This window comes from Athene cunicularia (genome assembly GCF_003259725.1).
Source record: "Athene cunicularia isolate RWA chromosome 1 unlocalized genomic scaffold, athCun1 chr1_part2, whole genome shotgun sequence".
In the NCBI taxonomy this organism is placed as follows: domain Eukaryota; kingdom Metazoa; phylum Chordata; class Aves; order Strigiformes; family Strigidae; genus Athene; species Athene cunicularia.
This window is the reverse complement of record NW_020799092.1, coordinates 35,873,460-35,889,836: the sequence shown is the minus strand read 5'-3', so window position 1 is coordinate 35,889,836 and position 16,377 is coordinate 35,873,460.

The following is a 16,377-nucleotide window of genomic DNA, read 5'->3' as shown; positions in this document are numbered from 1 at the left end:
GTCATGTAACTCCTGTAGCCTTACCACACTGAATGCCTTCTCTTTAATGCGCAGCTTAAGTTTGTTTTGAGATTTATTTTTATTTCAGCTGATATCCTACACTAAATTGTGCAAAACCTCGTGTGTTTTGTTTTTTTTTTTTAATTCAGTGATAATCTATTATTATAATTATTTTACTTGGATTTTACATTAAAGTAATATAACATAATCCCTGCTTGTCAGGTATATAATTGTATTTTCAATAATTCTTAGCTTTTTTGTTTGTTTGTTTTATGTGTTAGGAAGAGACTTTCTAATTGAACAATAATGTAAGACAAATGATATGAAAACTGAAAGGAACCTTCTGAAGAGCAATCTTAAATCTAGTTAGTTGGGGCTGTTTTCAAGCAATTAAGAATTGAAGATCGGTGTATGTTATAGTTCTAAATCAACATAATTAAAAATAATTAATAGAATGTGTATTCTATGTCATCTATGCCATGTTCTGTATTGTCATGACTTAATTGTCCTAAAGTTCCCAAATAATCTACTCAGAGATCTTTAAAACAAGTTAAGAATAGAATGTTACAATATAGGCAACATTTGCAAATTATATTAAAAGTGATGGCAATAAAATTAATTGCAGGAGATGAGACAGATTCACTGGCTGATGAATCACACAACCTACTTATGAAATATTAGCAACCAATTACGATGTTTTTCTGAGGGAACCAAATGAAAAGTATTGAAATATAACTAAAAGGAGAAATCATGCTAGTTTAAAACTAATTTAGGAGTAAGTAAAAAATAAATACATAAATAAGAGAGAAAATAAGGTAGTTCTAGAGAACAATATGATGATCTAGATAAGAATGGTTTCCAGCAGAGTTTGTGAGATCTGTCATGTACAAGCAAACACATTCTGTCTGCCTCAAATTTAGGCAAAGGAGGAAAGAGAAAGAAAGAAAGAAAGAAAGAAAGAAAGAAAGAAAGAAAGAAAGAAAGAAAGAAAGAAAGAAAGAAAGAAAGAAAGAAAAAGAAAGAAAGAAAGAAAGAAAGAAAGAAAGAAAGAAAGAAAGAAAGAAAGAAAGAAAGAAAGAAAGAAAGAAAGAAAGAAAGAAAGAAAGAAACTTGAAACAGGGAAAACATCACTAGTAGCTCATTAATACAGTGATTGATTGATTGATTTAGCATTCAGTTATCTCTAAGTATTATATTTAGAAAACCTCTCTAATCTTCTCTTAGCTTTGTGCATTCATTTAGAGGAAAAGTATTCAATTAACACTGCAAGAGATTATTTTCTCATTCTAAAATATATGATGTATTTTAATTTAATGTGTGTAACGTAAGTGATGTAATGTAATTTAAATGTATTAGAGATAACATTGGCTATTAGTAAATGTACAAATTAATGTTGGTTTTCATAATAAGTAGTTGCATGATTCTGTGTCCTGAGTACATGAAAAGCATTGATTTAGGTTTGCACTTTTAAAGCTGTATTTACTTCCCTGATCAAACTCACAGAACAAAGCTGGGACCATGGCTAAGACTTCTTCACTTCTCATTAAAGTTATTTTTTCCATCCCCTTCTCAATCGGTATCTAAGAATTCCAGGATAATCTTGTCTCTGGATTTAAAGTGTTGTAATAATCCCATTAAAGTATCTAAAGAAAATAGATTTACCTTATAACTCTATTTGTATTGTACTCTGTTATCACTGCTATTACTCTCACTATTTATTACTATGTATTGAATTCAGTATTTCAGCCAAGATCTTGTGCTATGTCTTGTATCAGCCTAATTAGTAAAGTAGTAAATAAGCAATATTGATCTGCAACACTATTTGCTGAGGATTTATCCTATACTCAGGGTATATTTATCTATTTCAATTCACCATACTTTTCACTTTATTATACTTGTTTCAATTTTATAAAATCTCAGTTAGAGAGTTAGCAATTCCATGGTCTTTACAATTTCTTTCAAAGCAGCTCCTTAGCTGAAGATGCATCATCTCAGATAACTGACATCTTTTTTATTGCTACTACCATTTTATTTTCACCTATAACAGAGATTTGCATCCCACTTTAACGAGACATAATAGACATATTTATTTTTTGCCAGATTCACAGATACTTCATATTTTCACTACCTGTATTTAAAGTCTCCACCCTTCCTGACATGGCTTTGCTGACCGTAGAAAAATATGCCTTATTATTAGCATATGACGCCAATGAAGAGGTGATCAGTCGGGGGAAAATATGTGTTCTCCTGTGGTGGTAAACACTTGTGTTGTATGTAGTTGATATTTTTATGCTATTATATCTATGGTATCATTTAAAGTTGGCTATGTCTGAAGGAACTGAAAACTATGGAACAGTAAATGAAACACATGATCAAAGATGTACTCTAACTGAGGTTTTCTAATGATGATGTAATTAGTATTCAAATGTTGATGTTATGTTTCTCTTTTAAACTAGATTTCTGTGGTGCTTTTGTAATCAAGTTTCTACCTTTTTCTTCCTGAAAATGTGAATTATATTAAGTAGAACATGTCTTATGTATGATTCTGAGAAAGGATGAATGATACCATAACTTTGACAAAATTCCCTTTTCTGATTAAATATTTGTTTCATCCAGCTGTCCAGCTTACTTTTTCCTTTTTTATTTCAGTAATGGCTCACTTCAAAAATTCTTCTTGTAGTTTATCTACCTAAAATGCTTTAGTTTAAAATATACGTATCAGTTCTTAGCATGAAACTCATTGTTTTCCGTTTTAACACTGTACAAAATGTCTGTTAGGTGTAGAATTTTTCTGACTGATGGAGAACATTTCTTCTTAGTTGATATCATTCACTTCAAAAATATTTTTACATTATGATAGTTGGTAATAGAAAAATTTTCTTAGCAGAAAGCATGAGTGGAAAACCCATGTTTAATGTAATTCCTCTCTTCATGAATCTTAAATTCCACAGTGTTCAACCTCCCTTTGTCCAGAATTACTCTTGTTCTTCTGAGTCATTTGTATATTATCATACATTCTGTACTCCTTTCATAATTCACTGCTTTCTGGCCTGTGAAAATAGTTTCTTGATTAAACATAGCCTGGTTTAGCTTTGGAACTGGTGATAGGAGAAGCTTTAACTGTGGCTTAGAGCACAATGTTTTATCTTCCAATTTCTGGTCTTTTCTTTCCCATTCCATAAGTAGATTTTTAAGAGAAGTCACATAGTTTGTATGACTGATTTTTATTCGTCTTTTAAAGGCTAATAATTCATCTTATTACACAAGGTAGCCTTTGCTCACTAAAAGTGTTATCTGCATTTTATAAACCAAAGCCTAGGTGTCAGTGCATCGTTAACCATTTCTTTTGTTTCTTCATGGTGCTGACTTCTAATCTTCCCCCAAAAAATATACAATGTTTGATGAAGATGAAATTTATGATGACCATTTGATTAAAGCAGTAAAACAAATCAACCAAATAAATTATTTTCAGTTACATCAGAGGAAAAAATATATAAACAAAAGACAGATTGTGCTTGGGGACCAATCTGTACTTAAGGAACTAATTTTTTATGTTTTATTTTTTATTCTTAGACATATGAAATATTGATATATCTACCTTAATGGGGATGGGAAGAAATGTTAGCACACGTAAAAATGAAGAAGGCTAGGAAAGTCTAAGCATTAAATCCTTTTAAAATAGTTTTGTTTGAAGTATCTCACTTTTTTTCTCAGCCTAATTAGGTGAGATGAATCATTTATCATCATTGATTATATCAATAATGCTTTCAAAATGATGGAATACTAGGACTAGAACTGCTTGGAGAACATGTATCATCATCTCACCAGTCTGATTTATCATTAAAAAGTAAATAAAAGAATAGCGGAAATTAAAGTTTAGATTCACAAAGTCTATACCCCTATACAAGGGGAATTGAAGTTTCTATTTTTTGCTACAAGGTCACAGAGCTTTCTTATACATAGAATGTGTTGTTGCAAAATACCTTGATAATTTATACCTTTTGGGGGATTAAAAATGAGATGATAGTCAAGTTAAAATGTTGATGCCAGTATAATTTTTTAAGTACTTGTCCTGGTTCAGCCAGGATAAAGTTTGTCCCAGCAGAGAGAGAGGGGGAAGGGATCTCCAGCCGGGTTATTCATACCATGCTGATGTCAGGTCCAGGGGCAGAGCCTTTTTACTTTCACTTCTGGTGTTGGTTTTTGCCACACATGCGGCGGGTTTGTTCCTTGATCTTTTAGCGGTATTTCTCTGTATATCTTTTGTCTTATTCACTGTTATTGTTACCATTGATACTATTGTTGTTCAGATTGTTCTATCACTCTGTTGTATTAAATTTCTTGTTATTTTAGCCGGGGCCTGTGTTTAACTTCCGACCCGACCGGCGCGGGTGGGCGAGGGGCAATGGCAATGTGTTCTCTCATCCCGGCAAGAATTAAACCTTGCACAGTACTTAGAGAACAATGTTTAATGAGCATAACAGAAAATACTGCATGAATTATCTTATATGTATTGTACTGTCAAGTTTATATCAAAACTGAGTATTGCCTATCTATAAGTACACCATATCTATCTACCCCATATCTATTCAAAAGTGGGAGAATTATTCAAAAAGCAATGGTTAGCTGTTTGCATGCTTTTCTATACACTTGAATGAGTCACAGATAAGACCAAATATTTTTAAGACTGTGAGGCCTTTCTGAGTTGGTTGTGACCACTGTTTAGATCCTTCTCTTTTCCAGTGGTGTGGAGTCAGCCTTGGAAACCATTACAGACGCACACCCAATCTTCCAGTACCATTGGAGTTAGTGGTCTCATGCAAGAGGATATTATTTTTTCTTGGCTATCATAAAGTTTAATAATGTGGGTTTCCTTTTAGCTGATATCATTAAGGGGAACACTGTGACTGTGGTACCTGTCTGTACTGACTGCACTGTCACCATTAACACAGATAAGAAAACTCATAAACAATATTAGAATATCTCTCAATGACCAGGTGTGCATAGAAGCTTTAAAAGTCACATAAACATTGCCTTATACACCATTTCACTATGAAGTTGTAAAAAAAAAAAAAATCCTGTTTTGTAAAGCAAACTTCTTGCTGATTAATATTATATAATTTGCAAAATATATTTATGTGGTACTTCATATTTCAGAAAACTCAAACTCAAAATAAACCTATTAGAAAATGTGGGGGTTTTCTAAAAAAGTAAAATCTTCCTATTTTTCAAGCAAGATTTGTTTAGAGCATATTTTTGCCATAAAAATAGACCAAGAATATCTTCAATACTTTTTTTTTCTATTGTATTTGCTCTGTGTCACAGCTGCATACTGCTTTATGCCTCTGCAGGAAGCTTTATGTAGTGGCAGTGCTTGAAAGGTTAATGGCATTTACTGCATTACTAATCTATTCTTTAAACCACTGATTAGCATTGAAATTGATTCCCAGCTCCTCGTGGCTGAAACGACATTAATCTAGTCTATGCTATTAAAAATGTTACACCTTTCTCATGTTACCAGGTGATAACACATCATTAATTTGACGGCTTCCATTGTTCTGTCTTTTGTTGGAACACCTACAAATGTGAGCAGTGAGCAAAAATTTAATTTATTCATTCAGAAAGAAAAATTACAGTAGGTTATCATTAAGTGCATCTGAAATGTGAATGACAACTATTTTTGTAACTGTCAGATATCCAAAAGTATGGATACAGGCATTATGTTGTGGTCGGACAGATACAACATTATTATAGTTATAAAACTTGCAAATGCAATCTACTGTGACAGTGTTGAAAGGTGGGTGGACAGTATCCAATTTTCAGCTACTACTGCCCTATCTCCATATGGCATCAAATTACAAAAACCCTGATAATTTAGTGTTTTACCCACCAGACCAAACCCAGATGTACAATTCCACAATGTGTAGTGCAAGAAAATGTTGAATGTTAAAGAACATATACTCTTCAGAGCTACTTTCAGTTTCCAAACACCAAGACCAACCTTGCCATTATACTGTTGGACTAGATACCCTAAGAATGATGTCTCTTTTAAGAACAAAGTCCTGTGGCTAAGATGCCTTGTCTAGAATCTTACTTTCATTGTTAAATTAAACATTGAAAAGTCAGAACCTATTTTAGCAGGATGGTTTGTTCCTGCTAATCCTGATAGGTATCAAAAATGAAAACCTTACATAGCAATTTATTCATCACTCTATAGCCTCCTTTTAAGATGTAGAAAATATTTTAGAAAATAATCTACCCTTGATGGAAAGATAGGAGATAAACGCCACACTATCTCTTTACAAATACTCACACTTGGTTTATGAATTTTCTGGCATCAGATTATAATCAGAAATTATCATAGAAAGAGGAAGAAATGAAATTCACACTATCATGAAAAAAAAATGTTGGTCTGCTTTTTTTTAACTCTAGTGAGCCAGCTAAAAATAAAGGCTGATGCTGACAGTGATGTTCACTGAGAATGCATTCTAAGCCTTAATCTCCAATTCAAGTGCTTTACTAAAACAGTTACATGTTCACCTTGAAAAATAAGAAATTACTAGAATGGTGGCTTTTGTAAACACTGTGCTGTTTTATGACAGCATTTCTGACACACTGAAGGTTAAAACAATAACAAGATAAAACATATTGAAATTTCAAAGTAAGCAAAATTGAAAAAAAAAACCCAAACCACCATCCATAAAACTTGCCTGTATATTATAAAACACAGATCATGCTTGCATAAAAGAAACAGAAAATAAGCTGCAGGATCAAGAAAGCTCTACAAACCTCTAAATAGCAACTATGTTTTTAAAAAGAAGAAAAAGATATCACCATTAAAAGTGCTAAATCACTAAACAGACAAAGAAAAATACTAAGAGTTTTAAAAATAGAGAGTGAGTCAGGACTAAGCAAAGTCGACAATTTAAAATGTGGCATAACATCAGAGGAGAAAGTAGAAAAAGTCCCTTACAAACTATTATCCTGTTCTTATAAGCGAAGGCATACAAATATAATAAATACTTAAAAACCCAAAACAAAGAAGTACTAAATTAGTTTTAATTTTGAAGGATGAGGTAAAAATGCCCATCAGGGTATTAAGATTTTTAGGTGTTACATAGTGTGTGCAAATACATTAGGTGTCAGCTGTATTTCATAGAAAGACAAATTTCCACAAGTTATGGTAAAAATATGTAGCACATTACAGAGAAATGCATTGAAATTGGTTGAGAGACAAAAAGAGAAAGATGAATCTGAGATGAATCTGGTAAATATTAAGAATGAAGGAGAATGGGAGAAAAGTGCCAAATAGTCTCTGTAAAAAAACTATTTCTATCATTAAAAGTTAAAAATAAAGACAAATAACACAACGTTGTTTAAAGAACCAGTCTATGTGTAACAGTATAACTTTTTGTTGAATGAAAGGACAAATAAAAACTTCTGAAGGACAAAGCTGAATACTTTGTAAAATCTCTGTTAATGTGCAAAATTATCCTGGTGAAGAATGTATAATTAGTCATGCTGGGCTAGACTGCTGCTCTGTCTGGTCCAGTTCTTTGTCTCCATCAAGAGTGTGTACCATCTGTATTAGGAGAGCATGTCAAAAATATTCCAGAAGATGCTTATAAAACAGCTCACCCGAAGACAGTTTCCATTCATTGGAAGGTTATTTAGAACTACCAGAATTAATATTAATTCCAAATACAATTTTTCAAAGTTCATTATGTTGGACACTATTTATTTTTAGATACTTTGGATTATCTCTATGTGTACATATATTACTGATCCCTTTTTGAAGTCAAATTTCAAAGATTAATGAAAAATGTATTTCCCATAAGGAAGTTTTGTTGCTTAATCAACTAATTCTTTTGCTAGCTGTAAAATTGATGTGTTTCAATTTAGTTGATCTTCCTCTTCCTATTTTCTACATAAAATGAGGTGAAAGTTTCCAAAATACCTCTTGATGTCAGAGTTGCAATTCACTGTGTACCTTTTCAAAATAATTTCCAGTATTTTCAGTCTTTTTTTACAGGGTTTGTTTTTTGGTGGGTTTTGGGTTGTTTTTTGGGGTTTTTTTGGTTTGGTTTGGTTTGGGTTTTTTTTCAAAATATCTTTGAGCGTTCAGAGCACACTTCGCTGAACTTCTTCAGTTACTACATTTCTGAAAATCTTTTAATGTTAAATTATACTAGGGAAAAAAAAAAAAAAATTCCATAGTCAAACCATACTAAGTCATGTTCATCAATTGGATGGATGCAACTTCTGATCCAAGTGGGAAATACCAGACTCCATTTCCATCAAATACTTACATTAAAACAAAGTTAAAATTATACAGAAATCAAAATGAGTAAAAGATGATAAAAAAAAAAAAAAGTAAAAAAATCCTCAAATTAAAAATTAGAAAAATGCTAATTTTACCCAAAACCTTGCAATTTTCAGAGAACAGAAAACTCAAATTCTTGAGATGGCAAAGATGAACGATGAAACATGTGTAAGGTGAAGAACAGTATATGGTTGAAATATACTGCTTTAATAGCACATTTGAATCACATAATATTAAGTCCAGAGATACATTTGGAACTATAAGATAAGTAATAAAAGGTCATAGCCTAGCCATTTAGTTTCTAATTTCTGTAAGAGATTTTTGAGATACCTCTGACAAATGTTGTCTAGTGTTTTTTCCCTTCTCTTTCCATTTCCATGAAAGGAAGACAAATAGACAAGCAGACAGTCTAACAGATAAAATTTCTTAACAGATGGTGGCTAAGAAGTCTTAGAAAATAATGATCTGTTTCTGAGTAGTTGAGGGAGAGGTGATATCTCAGAATTAAAAGTAGGCAGATGATTTTCATTCTCACCCACAGCTGAGGTTTTGCAGTAGTATTGTGTCATCACAAATCTATGGCTAAAACTAATTATGCACTGTTTCTTTAATGGCTAAATATATTTGATGCTGCTGGCCTTATTATTCTCTGCTCTTATTATCTAATACTAGAAGTAGCAGATATTGCTGCTTTTTTATATATACATATAATCTGTATATTTGAAGGATTAAAATGCATCCAGATTTGTTAGATTACATAATGAAAGATATCAAATTCTATAGAAAAAAAAGAAAATAGAAACAAAAAAAATCACAAACATTAGACCAAATTAGAATTTTAAATATGATTGTGATTTTTCCTTTTGCAGTAACATTTTCTAAACTAATTCAATTGTGTACTTTTTATTGAATATCAACTACTATAAAGAAGCACTTCTATTGAAACACAGCTCAAAAGGTTAGAACAAACACATGAAAACAGGCCTGGACGTAACTTTATCATCTGCTTTGTTAATTTTAGGCCTAAATGTTCATGTTTGCAAAGTTCAGGATAATATTTTTGTATGCTAACTATTCAACACCTATAACAATAATTCTCAATTCATACTTGTCTTATTTTTTGACTTCCTAGATAGACTCTGTAATGCTGCTAATTAACAAATGCGTGTAACCTTACTATATTCTTGCATTCTGAACAGCAGCATCCTGAATATTAAAATAGTCAAATTGCATGATAAGAAATTCAAATTGCTCCAGCAGGACAAGTATTGATTACTATAAAAACTTTACAAAATCTTACAAAAGGTATTATTACTTGTTCTTATTTCAGTGATGGTGGTAAGGGGAATTTGACTAACTAATATATTTTGTGGCTGGCTGAAGACCTATTCATAAGTTTGCTAGAGAATAGAATTAAAAATAAAGACAGTCTTCCTTTCCCCCCTCAAGCAGATTTCATAATATGGGTATTATGGCAGATCTGAGCCATAAATATCAAGAAATTAATGATTTATTTAAGCTCCATAAAGTAATTCTAAAGACTATGCATTAGTATGATAGTGATGAAACATTCTATTTTCAAATATCTTGCCCTTGGAACATTACTTAAAACATGTATTATATAGGTAAATGAGCTATGAAATCTCTGGAGTTGAGACCGCTCTGAACAGAATCTGGAATAGTCCACACTTGAAACAAGATGTCACAGGATAAAGAATATACTATGATGGTTCTAGAGCTATTCAAAAGGAAATTGGACATAATTTAAACTCTGAACTCTGTGGCATTACATGCCTTAATTATAAACACTGGGTGCTATTGTGTACTTGGAAACTTACAAAACTCACACTATTTGTTTGGTTTTGGTTTTGGTTTTCTGTTCAAACTGTACTTCTTCCTTTCCCTATTACTATTATTCTTTTGACTAAAATACTGTAGAAATTTAAGTGCTCACAGATAAGAAACCTGAATAAAATTTCCTCCATGTCATGACATTTGAAATTTAAAGACAAAACTACTCCATATTCAAAACAAAACAAAATAAACCAACCAACCAAACAAAACCCAAACCAAACTGGAAATCTTTTATCCAGCTGCATAGCAGCTTGGCAAAAGAAAGCCTGAGGGTCCTGGTGGACACCAAGCTGACCATGAACCTTTGTGTCGAAGAAAGTTAATGATATTCTGGGCTGCATTAGCAAAAAATTGCTAAGCTAGTTGAGGGAGAGAATCCTTCCCCTCTGCTCAGCACTGCTGAGTCCATACCTGATGTGCTGTGTCCAGTTCTGGGACCCCCAGCACAAGAGAGATGCAGATATACTGGATAGCATCCTACAAAGGGCCATGAAGATGATGAAGGGACAGGAGCATCTCTCCTATGAGGGAAGGCTTAGAGAGCTGGGGCTGTTTAGCCTGAAGAAAAGAAATCTTATAGGGGATCTTATCAATAGATATAAATAGCCGAAGGGAGAGTGCATAAAGGACAAAGCTAGGCTCTTCAGTGGTGTCCAGTGACAGGACAAGAGGCAACAGGCACAAGGTGAAACACAGGAGGTTCCCTCTGGACATCAGGAGACACTTTTTTACTCTGAGGATGTCTGGGCACTAGCACAAGCTGTACATGAAAATCGTGGAGTATCCTTGGAGATAATGAGAAACAAATCTAGATATGGTCCTGGGAAACTGGCTCTGGATGCAGGCTGGAGCATGCTCTTGAGCAGGTTAGTTGGACCAGACAACTGTCAGAGGTCTCTTCCAGCCTCAACCATTTTGTGTTTCTGTGATAATAGGGTGCTCAGATTTAGCACAGCTTGGTGAATACAGGACTCTCAGGTGAGTTAAGTTTTAATTGTCTTCTGGCAGGAGAGAAAATGTAGAAAGCTTCTCACATTAGTATATTACATATAGTGGAGAGGAGCATCCCCACAAGTTTGAAAGACATGATAGTGCGGTTGCAGGGTCAGTCAATAATAGTCTGGAAAGACGGCCAAATTAATCCCCTTAAAAATAGCTAAAGGTGTCAAGAACACCCTAATACCCCTAAAAATAAATTTGGAATCATGGTCTATATCCTTAACCATTGACCAATCTAATTGTGGGCATGTGCAAAAGCAGAATTTTCAGCACCTAGGGAGGCACTGAAAGAAAGGCACAAAGAGGCATGAAGGGAGTGTTCTTCTAAATTAAAAAATTACAATGTAGACAGACAAGATTCTCCTTAGACCTTCGCATAAATAAAAAAAAAGAAAAGGAAGCAATGAACACTGAACATTTCACACCAGATACTGAGTGTTCAGTCATATAAGGAATGTTTTTATTTCTGTCATTATTAGAGCGGCTCAACATCTGGCATAAATTCTGATGTTGCATAAAAGCATGGTGGATAGCATTTCCTGTTAAGCATAGATTGCCATAACAGTAGAAAATACAAGGTAATTCTTAATGCTGTGTTAAATAACAGCAGTGTTAATACAAGTATCTTTAACAATAAAAACTAAATTGTTTAACCACTTTATTGATCAACAAAATAGCATTTCTGTAATATAAGAGATGTAACTCCACATTTTTTCTCAATAAAATAAATAACCTTACCATGAACTGGACTGGGTCAGAGATTGTCAAAGATTCGAGCTGTTGAGAGAGAAATAAAATAGATTTTCTACCTAAGGGCTGTTTCATTATGCCAGACAACACTTTGTATTGATCCTTCTCTATTTATTTCTAATTTTGTTTTCCCTGATTGAGCTGAGCTCTAAATCTCGTAATGGCTTACACACTGTTAGGATGGAGCATTGTTATTTGAAGTGCAAGGGAGCAATGTTGTCATTTTAAGCTCTAATTTAGTCTGATTTACAACAAATTAGGCCTTCCAAACTAGCATTTTAGTACAGAAAGACCATTTGTTTCATATGTTTTTTATCATATGCACAAAAATTTCTGTACTGAGAAGGCAGTGAAGTTTTTTTGTTAGTTCCACAAAGATCTTGTTTTTTTTTTTTTAATTGACATTTCATATCTAAACTTCTCATTTTTTATGACAGTATGAAAACTATTTCACATCATTTCATAATTTCAATAGGTCACAGAAAAAAGAGTTAAGTAGCTTTTCATTAGGCTTTTCTTGATTGAAAAATATATGTTGAATTATATGAAAGACTATTTTTGGTTCCTACTTTTGTAGATCACATTGCCTTACACATAATGTAATTGAAGATAAGAGCACGAATGGAAAAGCTAGTTCCTGGTCAGTAGAGACAAACTGGCAAAAGATCAAATTGCATGATAATTCTATGGAGTGTTTTAAGAAATTGTCCAAAAAGGTAAAATAGGATATATTACTAATTGTAAAGAAGTTGTATTTTCCCATTAATGTCATCATTCATACACGTTTTTTGGCAAAATTCATCCTTGATGTACTCATGTAATATATTCAGCTACATAAATGAAAGAAAATTAATTGGAAGCACTTGTTAATATGCTAAGAATTTTTAAAAGGAAAAAAGAAAAGCTAAGGAGGTAAAAAGATATGTGTAAAGTATATAATCTCCGATCTAATAAACTTCACCTTTAAATACAGATAATACAGATGATCACTCTGGGACTCAAAGTGTGCTAACTAGCATTTTATGAAGCTAGTTGGCTTATTCAAATATTTCACCCAAACTGAGAGAAATATATGTTTCTCGAGGTGGGGAAGGGGGGTGGGGGTGGGGTGTAACAGCAGAAAGCATCCTCAAAGATCTATGACAACCATTTTTAACAAACTTTACATTAATATATTTATACCCTTTCATACATCTGAATGAAGTCTTTTGGGAGATGTATTATGAAGAGAAAGGAAGTGAGTTTAGATTTTTAAATTAGTTTTAACTCATTTTTAAATGTGGAGTTTATATTTTCATGCTTCTAATGTTATTTGCCAATCATGGGCTCAATATCTTCAATCACATTAAGATAATGCTGGAAGAATGTTTTCTCATAGTAGATAAAAGTCTACCAAGAAAGTCCTTTCTGTTATCCCTCTCTTGACAGATTTATTGCAGATGACTAAGTAAATTACTTTTGCAAAAGAGAAAAGTCACATTATAAAAATTGTTGGTTTGCTTTATGTGCATTTCTATTATCCTTACACTGGTCAGAAATGTAAATTTTTGTTAGTTATAACTGACCAAGTAAAACTCTGAACTGTAGGTTTGGCGTAGATTTGGTGACCTTTTGTGTAGCCCATTTAGCTATGTTGAGAATAAAAATTCTCCTAGTGTCTTCTATGAAAATCAGTAAGGAGTAATTTATCTTCCGAGTTGTTCACATTTTACTATACCTGGTGCTGAAAGTTTAGACAGGAAGCTGATTCAGTTCTGCACATTCATACCCATGGGATGTGGGTGCCCACAGGTCAGAAAAACGCTGTCTGAATTGCCCTGAACTCAAATGCAGGCTGCCTGTTAACACTGACTGCCTTTGAGGAACCATTACTAAGGTTTCTCTGAGAAACCCCATCTCACAAGCTTGTAAGTATGCATCTGTGGCCTATTATAAGATGTAATAGGCATAAAAATTACCACTGCCCCATTTTGTTTCAATTTCTGCCCTTTGGAAAAAATTTCCATTCAATATTCAAAATGCATTGACTGGCAAATTTAAAGTAAATGGCAAGCATGGAAGTGCAGATATACTCTGTGTCTTTATTGTCATTAGAAGGAGCTGAGAGATAGAGCCATGGTTCAAATATTAGGGAGAAAGGGTGACATTTTTCATGATGGCACACCTTTAAAAATCATATTAACATGATTAACAGTACACACACACTCAAGCAACAACGTTTTGTATTAAAAAATCTGGAGGTCAGTTGCATCCGATTTAGGTTTACTCTGGAATCAGGCAACTCACAATATAGCAATAATTACCATGATATCACAAAATATTTTTTTTTTTCTTGTTCAAACTAATTTTAACAGCAGCAAATTTTCTGTGAAAATCTAGCCATTACCACACAGGGAAAACAATGTATGGGTTCATATGTTCAGCTATAGTCAATGGACATATTTTTTTACAAAATCATTACTCTAACCTCAACTGGAATCTATCTTTGACCTTAAACCACCACCATTAACAATAAAAATAAACCTATGTTCATTCAAACTGATAAAAGCTGAAAATAATTCTAAGTAAACATTTATTTAGGCTTTGTGTTTGACACTACAATGTAGGCTGAAATCCACTAAATCCTTCCTTTGAAGAAGGGTATAATTTCAGGCATAAAACGTTTATCTGTACACAAAGCTATCCCTGTTAACACCTTAAAGACATATGTGACTCTATTTTAATTCTTAAAAAATACCCCAACAAAACAACAAAAAACCAAACCAACCAAACAAAAAAAACCCAAAAAAACCCCAAAACAAACAAAAAAACCCAAATACCCCAACACATAATTTCATTGTTGACAATAAAACTAAGGTCATAAAGGTTGTCTGAAATATAGCATGAAACATTGGCCATCCCATTATCAAAATGGCCATAAATAAAAAAATTTAAAAACACAGACATGAAGCTGAAAGGAATTGGGAATATTTGTTTAAAAAGGAAACGAAGGATGCACCAAAATTAAATCACCTGAAGTAAATAGGTTGGGTTTTTTCCCCCTCTTAGAACTTAGAGAGATGATACGCAGAAAAGAACAGAAAATTCAGTTTGTCAGAGAAAATACTCTTTCATACAACTTGTCAATTAGCCATGGATATAATATCTACAGGTAATTTTGATGTTCAGGATAATATTGTTATTAAAAAGATTAGTTTCTTCATGAATAGGAAAGATGTAGGGTTTGTTTTTGTTGTTGGTTGATTGGTTGTCATTTGCTGGTTTGTTTTTTTTTTAGTTCTGCAAAGAGTTGCTTATTTCGGAAAAAATACCTCCTTTAGTTCTGCCAGATCGTGAGAAAAAACACAGATATCATGTATCGCTTTTGATAGAAGTACAACAGTTAATTTCATAAATGTTGAAATGTATCACTTGTTGTCATAATTCATAAAATAACACAATATTGTTGAAATTATGTGTTTGTCATTGTTCAGTATTTCACAAACCAGTGACTGATGTAATGACAGGGTCTTGTTTGCTTGTTTGGTCTGTCATGTACCAAAATTAAATCCTAAAGTGTTTTCTTTTAATGTCAAATTTTGGAAAAAAAAAAAAAAAAAAAAAAAAAAAAAAAAAAAAAATCAAATTTTGGAAAAAAAAAAAAAAAAAAAAAAAAAAAGACTAACTTTGACAGCTTGCTTACTTAGTTGAATACAAAGATGTGCAAAGTCAAGGTTTCTTTCCCTTTTTTTTTCTCATAACTTTGAAGCACATTCAGTTACAGAGTACTATTCAAGTATGACATAATCTGAAAAAAATTCTGGACTGTACAGAGACACAAATAGGAGCCTAGGAATGAATCCCACTCAATGGGAGGGTTGTCACTGTGGCATATATCATTATATAATCATTATATCATCATTTAATAACGAGCTTCTGGTGGAGTAGAGATAATAATATCAATGAAACTAAAGAATTATGGAAAAAGTCAGTATTTCAAAATATGAGTGAAGAGCTGCCTGTTGGAGAATGGCTTGCAGAGAGCAAGGCCATAGCTCCCTGCAGGAGCTGGTCAGCCATAGCTCCCTGCAGAAGTTGGTCACAGCCACCTGAGGTAAACAGAGGAAAGAACCCAGGGTATAGTTGTGCTGGCAAGGAAGGAGATTCAGGGCTCAGTGATGCTAACAAGGACTGCTGTGAGAACAAAGAGATAAACTGGGGTGCATTATGACCTTGAGGGTGAGAGTTAAACAGTCCTGGGAGGGAAACAGGTTTAAAGCAAGAAAAATGTTTATGCATACCAGAAATGCCACAAGGGGCTGGAATATTATAATGTAGCCTTTTACATGTGTCCAATAGATTTGTGAGTAGTATGCATTATTATTGTAGAGTGATTATATAAGGTGTGATTTCTTTCAATAAAGTTGAAGCTTGCTCTATCATTCACATTGAATTGTCTGCTTGCTTCCTCC